A 7541-nucleotide genomic window follows, 5' to 3' on the forward strand; every position below is an offset into this window, starting at 1 on the left:
CGGCCCCATAGGTGTTCGTGGATCAGTTTCCCCGACAACTTTGGCGCGCCAGGGATGTCGGGGAAACTGATCCACGAACACCTATGGGGCTGGCGGACCGGGCCCCTTTCGGTTCAGCGGGGGGAGGAGGTCGCGGGAAGAGCAGATCGAGGCGAGGCACACGAGCAGTTTACCCAGCTTCGGAGCTCTCCGGAGAGATTACACTCCTACTGCTGCTTGTATGGTTGTATTATCTGGTGTTCTTGCTCTCGAGCGAGAGAGTGTGATGTTTTCTGGGCTACGAATGAATCTAAGCAAACTGTCCGAACCTCCGAACCTCCCCTACGTTGCGCATGGGCCTCCTTTTATACGCTAAAGGGGTCACCGACAGGTGGCAACGCAGAGGAGGGTAAAAACGTAAAAAGCGAGGTAGTTGATACAGTTGCTTGTACAGTGCACCCTACCTAACCCTGACGGCAGGGGACAAGGGCATTAAATGCCCGTCTGAGTCGCCCGAACAGTGCAAAAAAGGACCGTTAGGGGCGCCACCGTTCGCCACGATGGCGATCTTGTCAGCTTCGCATGCCACTGCGCACCGCTGGCTGCACAGCCTCCCGCCACGCGCGACCGGAGAAGCCCCCAGAGCGACACGTTGGTGGATGCGCTGGAGCGTGGGCACAGAGTGGCTCACCGGGCCCCGGGGTACCTTGTTTAGTCTTCCCGGCAAGCTCCTCTTGCCGGGGCCTTGTTGGCTTGCCGGAGCGCGTGGCGCGTCGTGGCAAGTTCCTTGGAGCGCCTTGGTTGGCCTTCCCGGCAAGCTCCTCTTGCCGGGGCCTTGTCTCCTTAGCTTAAATACTTTGTTCTTGGATGGCTCCAAGGGAACCTTGGGGGATCTTGGCGTTCGCCCGGCAAGCCTTTGCCGCGGGGTACTGCAACTGCCCGTGCAGAAGTTCGGGGTACTAGGGTACCCCTATTCTAGTACACCGACAGATGTGAACTAGATTATTGACTCTAGTAAACCCTTTGGGTGTTGATCACATGATGATGTGAACTATGGGTATTAATCACATGCAGATGTGAATATTGGTGTTAAATCACATAGCGATGTGAACTAGATTATTGACTCTAGTGCAAGTCGGAGACTGAAGGAAATATGCCCTAGAGGCAATAATAAAGTTATTATTTATTTCCTTATTTCATGATAAATGTTTATTATTCATGCTAGAATTGTATTAACCGAAAACATGATACATGTGTGAATACATAGACAAATATAAAGTCACTAGTATGCCTCTACTTGACTAGCTCATTAATCAAAGATGGTTATGTTTCGTAACCATAGACATGTGTTGTCATTTGATTAATGGGATCACATCATTAGGATAATGATGTGATTGACATGACCCATTTCGTTAGCCTAGCACTTGATCGTTTAGTATATTGCTATTGCTTTCTTCATGACTTATACAAAGTTCCTGCAACTATGAGATTGTGCAACTCTCGTTTACCGGAGGAACACTTTGGGTACTACCAAACGTCACAACGTAACTGGGTGATTATAAAGGAGTACTACAGGTGTCTCCGAAGGTACATGTTGAGTTGGCGTATTTCGAGATTAGGTTTTGTCACTCCGATTGTCGGAGAGGTATCTCCGGGCCCTCTCGGTAATGCACATCACTATAAGCCTTGCAAGCAATGTGACCAATGAGTTGGTTACGGAATGATGCATTACGTAACGAGTAAAGAGACTTTCCGGTAACGAGATTGAACTAGGTATTGGATACCGACGATCAAATCTCGGGCAAGTAACATACCGATGACAAAGGGAACAACGTATGTTGTTATGCGGTTTGACCAATAAAGATCTTCGTAGAATATGTAGGAGCCAATATGGGCATCCAGGTTCCGCTATTGGTTATTGACCAAGAATAGTTCTAGGTCATGTCTACATAGTTCTCGAACCCGTAGGGTCCGCACGCTTAAGGTTTCGATGACAGTTATATTATGATTTATTTGTTTTGATGTACCGAAGGAGTTCGGAGTCCCGGATGAGATCGGGGACATGACGAGGAGTCTCGAAATGGTCGAGACGTAAAGATCGATATATTGGACGACTATATTCGGAGTTCGGAAAGGTTCCGAGTGATTCGGGTATTTTTCGGAGTACCGGAGAGTTACGGGAATTCGCTGGGGAGTATATGGGCCTTATTGGGCCATACGGGAATAGAGGAGAGAGGCCGAAAGGAAGGAGGCGCGCAGCCCCCCTCTGGTCCGAATTGGACAAGGGGTGCAGCCCCCTTTTCTTTCCTCCTCTCCCCCTCTTTCCTTCTCTCCTACTCCAACAAGGAAGGGGGGGAGTCCTACTCCCGGTGGGAGGAGGACTCCTCCTGGCGCGCCCCTCCTGGCCGGCCGCACCTCCCCCCTCCCTCCTTTATATACGGGGGCAGGGGGGCACCTCTAGGCACAACAACACAAGTTGATCTACGGATCGTTCCTTAGCCGTGTGCGGTGCCCCCCTCCACCATATTCCACCTCGGTCATATCGTCATGGAGTTTAGGCGAAGCCCTGCGCCGGTAGAACATCATCATCGTCACCACGCCGTCGTGCTGACGGAACTCATCCCCGTAGCTTTGCTGGATCGGAGCCCGGGGATCGTCATCGAGCTGAACGTGTGCTGAACTCGGAGGTGCCGTACGTTCGGTGCTTGGATCGGTCGGATCGTGAAGACGTACGACTACATCAACCGCGTTGTCATAACGCTTCCGCTTACGGTCTACGAGGGTACGTGGACGAACATACTCCCCTCTCGTTGCTATGCATCACCATGATCCTGCGTGTGCGTAGGAATTTTTTTGAAATTACTACGTTCCCCAACACTTGGCTTGTATATTCCAATGATGGGCTTCCTCAAAAGTGCCCTAGGTCTTCATGAGCAAGCGAGTTGGATGCACACCCACTTAGTTTTTTTGTTGAGCTTTCATATATTTATATCTCTAGTGCATCCGTTGCATGGCAATCCCTACTCACTCACATTGATATCTATTAATGGGCATCTCCATAGCCCGTTAATACGCCTAGTTGATGTGAGACTATCTTCTCCTTTTTGTCTTCTCCACAACCACCATTCTATTCCACATATAGTGCTATGTCCATGGCTCACGCTCATGTATTGCGTGAAAGTAGAAAGAGTTTGAGATTATTAAAGTATGAAACAATTGCTTGGCTTGTCATCGGGGTTGTGCATGATTAAATACTTTGTGTGATGAAGATAGAGCAACAGCCAGACTATATGATTTTGTAGGGATAACTTTCTTTAGCCATGTTATTTTGAGAAGACATGATTACTTTGATTAGTATGCTTGAAGTATCACTATTTCTTATGTCATTATGAACTTTTATTTTGTATTCATTTGTATCTGAATATTCATGCCACGATGAAGAAAATTACATTATGAATTATGCTAGGTAGCATTCCACATCAAAAATTCTCTTTTTATCATTTACCACTCGAGGACGAGCAGGAATTAAGCTTGGGGATGCTTGATACGTCTCCAACGTATCTATAATTTTTGATTGTTCCATGCTATTATATTACCCCTTTTGGATGTTTATGGGCTTTATTTTACATATTTATATCATTTTTGGGACTAACCTACTAACCGGAGGCCCAGCCCATATTGCTGTTTTTTCCTGTTTCAGTATTTCAAAGAAAAAGAATATCAAACGGAGTCCAAACGGAATGAAACCTTCGGGAGCGTTATTTTTGGAACAAATCTGATCCGGAGAGCTTGGAGTGCAAGTCAAGAAGCTCCTGAGGCTCCCACGAGATAGGAGGGCGCCCCCCTGTAGGGCGCGCCCCCTGTCTCGTGGGCCCCTCGGGCGTCCATCGACGTACTTCTTCCTCCTATATATACCTACGGACCCCGAAAACATCCAGGAGCACCACGAAATACAATTTCCATCGCCGTAACCTTCTGTATCCGCGAGATCCCATCTTGGAGCCTTCGTCGGCACTTTGCCGGAGGGGGAATCGACCATGGAGGGCTTCTACATCAACACCATAGCCCCTCCGATGAGTTGTGAGTAGTTTACCACAGACCTATGGGTCCATAGTTATTAGCTATATGGCTACTTCTCTCTTTTTGGATCTCAATACAATGTTCTCCCCCTCTCTTGTGGAGATCTATTTGATGTAATCTCTTTTTGCGTTGTGTTTGTCGATATCCGATGAATTATGGGTTTATGATCAAGTTTATCTATGAATAATATTGGAATCTTCTCTGAATTCTTTTATGTATGATTGAGTTATCTTTGCAAGTCTCTTCGAATTATCAGTTTGGTTTGGCCTACTAGATTGATCTTTCTTGCCATGGGAGAAGTGTTTAGCTTTGGGTTCAATCTTGCGGTGTTCTTACCCAGTGACAGAAAGGGTTGCAAGACACATATTGTATTGTTGCCATCGAGGATAACAAGATGGGGTTTATATCATATTGCATGTGTTTATCCCTCTACATCATGTCATCTTGCTTAAGGCATTACTCTGTTCTTATGAACTTAATACTCTAGATGCAGGCAGGAGTCGGTCGATGTGTGGAGTAATAGTAGTAGATGTAGGCAGGAGTCGGTCTACTTGTTATGGACGTGCTGCTTATATACATGATCACGCCTAGATAATCTCATAACTATGCGCTTTTCTATCAATTGCTCAACAGTAATTTGTTCACCCACCGTAATACTTATGCTATCTCGAGAGAAGCCTCTAGTGAAACCTATGGCCCCCGGGTCTATCTCTTATCATATTTGCTTTCAATCTATCTTTATTTGCATCTTTACTTTTTGCATCTATATTACAAAATACCAAAAATATATTATTATCTCTCTATTAGATCTCACTTTAGCAAGAGGTCGTGAAGGGATTGACAACCCCTTTATTGCGTTGGTTGCGAGTTCTCAGTTTGTTTGTGTAGGTGTGTGGGACTTTTGAGGAGCCTCCTACTGGATTGATACCTTGGTTCTCAAAACTGAGGGAAATACTTAAGCTACACTTTGCTGCATCACCCTCTCCTCTTCGAGGAAAACCAACACAAGCTCAAGATGTAGCACCACGTGTGAGGCCTGACCCCCCACCTCAACAACAAAGACATACTTTATTACAAAAAAATGTAGCTAGATCCAATGCCCCCCTGGACAACATGGTACCAACAAAACAAGACAGATCCAAAACTCCATTCCTCTAACTTTGCCTTAGTCTCTCAGCAGGTTCATTTATTTATCCAGAAACACCAAACAAAAAGGGCACACCAAAACAGTAAAGCATCTCATGGCGTACTCCTCACTATCATACAACCCCGGCAAACTTGCAGGCATAAACCTCTCCACAACAACAAAGGCATGTTTCATTAAGAACGTACCTAGATCCAATGCCCTCCTAGACAACAAGGTAATAAGAAAATAAGACAGATCCAAAAAGGCCCTTCCTTGGACACTGGTAATCCTAGTGCTTGGTTCATGTTAGGATGTAGACGCTGGAAGTACACGGACTGAATACTCAAGTCCCATGGTAGTCACGGTAACTCTTTAGATATAAAAATATATATGTGTTCTCTTAAGAAAAAAAGAGGTGCAGACCACAAACTTTACACTGAATACTGCAGTTACATCAAGACCACCACATCAAAACCTCCTAAACTGAAGCAAATTAATTTATCAGTCAATCTTATCATGTTCCCATTCCCTGTATGACGTTCCCTTTTTTGTATATTTTGCTGAGATATATATCTTCAGACACCTTGCTAACGTACAAATGAAAAATCCCCTTTTGTCAGACTAAAAGAAGGCTATTCTGAAACTACATCACCAGAATTCAGGAACACCGCAAATGGAGTAATTGTAACAGTAATCCTAATCTGGGACAAGAAAACCTACTCAAGATGGATGGAACCAACATTCATAAAAATTATTACTCGGCAAAACATACTTTCCATAAAAATTAATTACCGAGCTCAAGAAAACCTACTAAAGATGGATGGAACCAACATTCTTCAGCTACACACAGATTGATGCAAGATGAATAACTGATACATATCTACTTAGAGAACCCAGAATTATGCACAGTAAACAAAACCAAACTTAATGCAACAGTTTACTAAACTAAACTGAATATAATACATGGCAAACACTACTCAGCTAGGTCCAAACCATCACATGACCGAAGCGCTAATAAAAATTAGCAAGTAGTATTCCCAGGGAGCAAATACACAATCCCTTGCTGAATCATGCTTATGCAGCCAGCCATGACCGAAGCGCTAATAAACATTTAGTTGTACAGTTCAAGGCTCTGATAATCAAACATTTACAAACCAATCATTCATTTTCCAAGGATACAACAAAGGTCAAATCAGGCATATATTCGAAAGCAGATAATCAAACATCTGTATATCACAGCAGAACTTCTTGAAAAATCAAAGCAGATAATCAAACATGTATAAACAAAAATTATAAATTAGCAAACCGAGTGGATGGTCCAGATATATACCTGAAAGAGGAAGGACGGCCCATCTGAAGGAGGAATGGACCCTGACAACAAACCCTAACTAACCCCTGTTCATCCAAAAAGAAGGGTGAGCCATGCTCAGGTGCACAGCAAGCAGGAAAACTGGAAGGACTAAAGGAAAGAAGAACGTACCTTTCCCATGGTGGCAACCGAGCGAACGACGTACAGTGGACGTGAAGTCTTTGTGGTTTCAAGTTTTGTGCCGTCATCTCTTACATAAGTCTGGAAAGTTAATGGAAGGGGAGGGGAAAGGCAATTAACACTAGCCAAAACACATGCACCAAAGACTCATACAATGCCAATCCATATCTAAATGATGGTATACCAGTTGTGATAATGAGTGTTGATGTCTCCTTAGCTGCTCCCCATGCTGCAAAATGTTGTTGGGGAACGTTGCAGAAAATAAAAAATTTCCTATGGTTTCACCAAGATCCATCTATGAGTTCATCTAAGCAACGAGTGATAGGAGTGCATCTACATACCTTTGTAGATCGTGCGCGGAAGCTTTCAAGAGAAAGGGGATGATGGAGTCGTACTCGCCATGATCCAAATCACCGATGACCAAGTGCTGAACGGACAACACCTCCGCGTTCAACACACGTACGGAGCGGATGACGTCTCCTCCTTCTTGATCCAGCAAGGGGGAAGGACAGGTTGAGGAAGAAGACTCCAGCAGCAGCACGACGGCGTGGTGGTGGTGGAGAGGCAGTACTCCGACAGGGCTTCGCCAAGCACTTAACGGAGGAGGAGAGGTGTTGGGGAGGGGAGGGGCTGCGCCTTGGATCAAGTGTGCAGCCCTCCCCTTGCCCCTCTATTTATAGGGGAAGGGAAAAGGGGGCCGGCCCCCTCTAGATGAGATCTAGAGGGGGGGTGGCGGCCAGGGAGGGGGCTTGCCCCCCAAGCAAAGGGGGGGCGCCCCCTTTAGGGTTCCCCCCAACCCTAGGTGCAAGGGCCCAAGGGGGGGCGCCCAGCCCTCCTGGGCTGGTTGCCCTGCCCACTAAGGCCCAT

At 45.8% G+C, this 7541-nt stretch overlaps 1 long non-coding RNA gene across 1 annotated transcript; it reads right to left on the reverse strand.

The window, feature by feature from the left end:
* Positions 1-6169: 6169 nt before the first annotated feature.
* LOC119309365 lies at positions 6170-6935 on the reverse strand. The gene is made up of 3 exons (XR_005150493.1): positions 6859-6935; positions 6666-6755; positions 6170-6580 (listed from the first exon to the last, which is right to left on the reverse strand). It is a non-coding gene; the product is annotated as an uncharacterized LOC119309365 (long non-coding RNA).
* Positions 6936-7541: the final 606 nt, after the last annotated feature.

The sequence above is a fragment of the Triticum dicoccoides genome, chromosome 1B (assembly GCF_002162155.2).
Source record: "Triticum dicoccoides isolate Atlit2015 ecotype Zavitan chromosome 1B, WEW_v2.0, whole genome shotgun sequence".
Lineage (NCBI taxonomy): Eukaryota > Viridiplantae > Streptophyta > Magnoliopsida > Poales > Poaceae > Triticum > Triticum dicoccoides.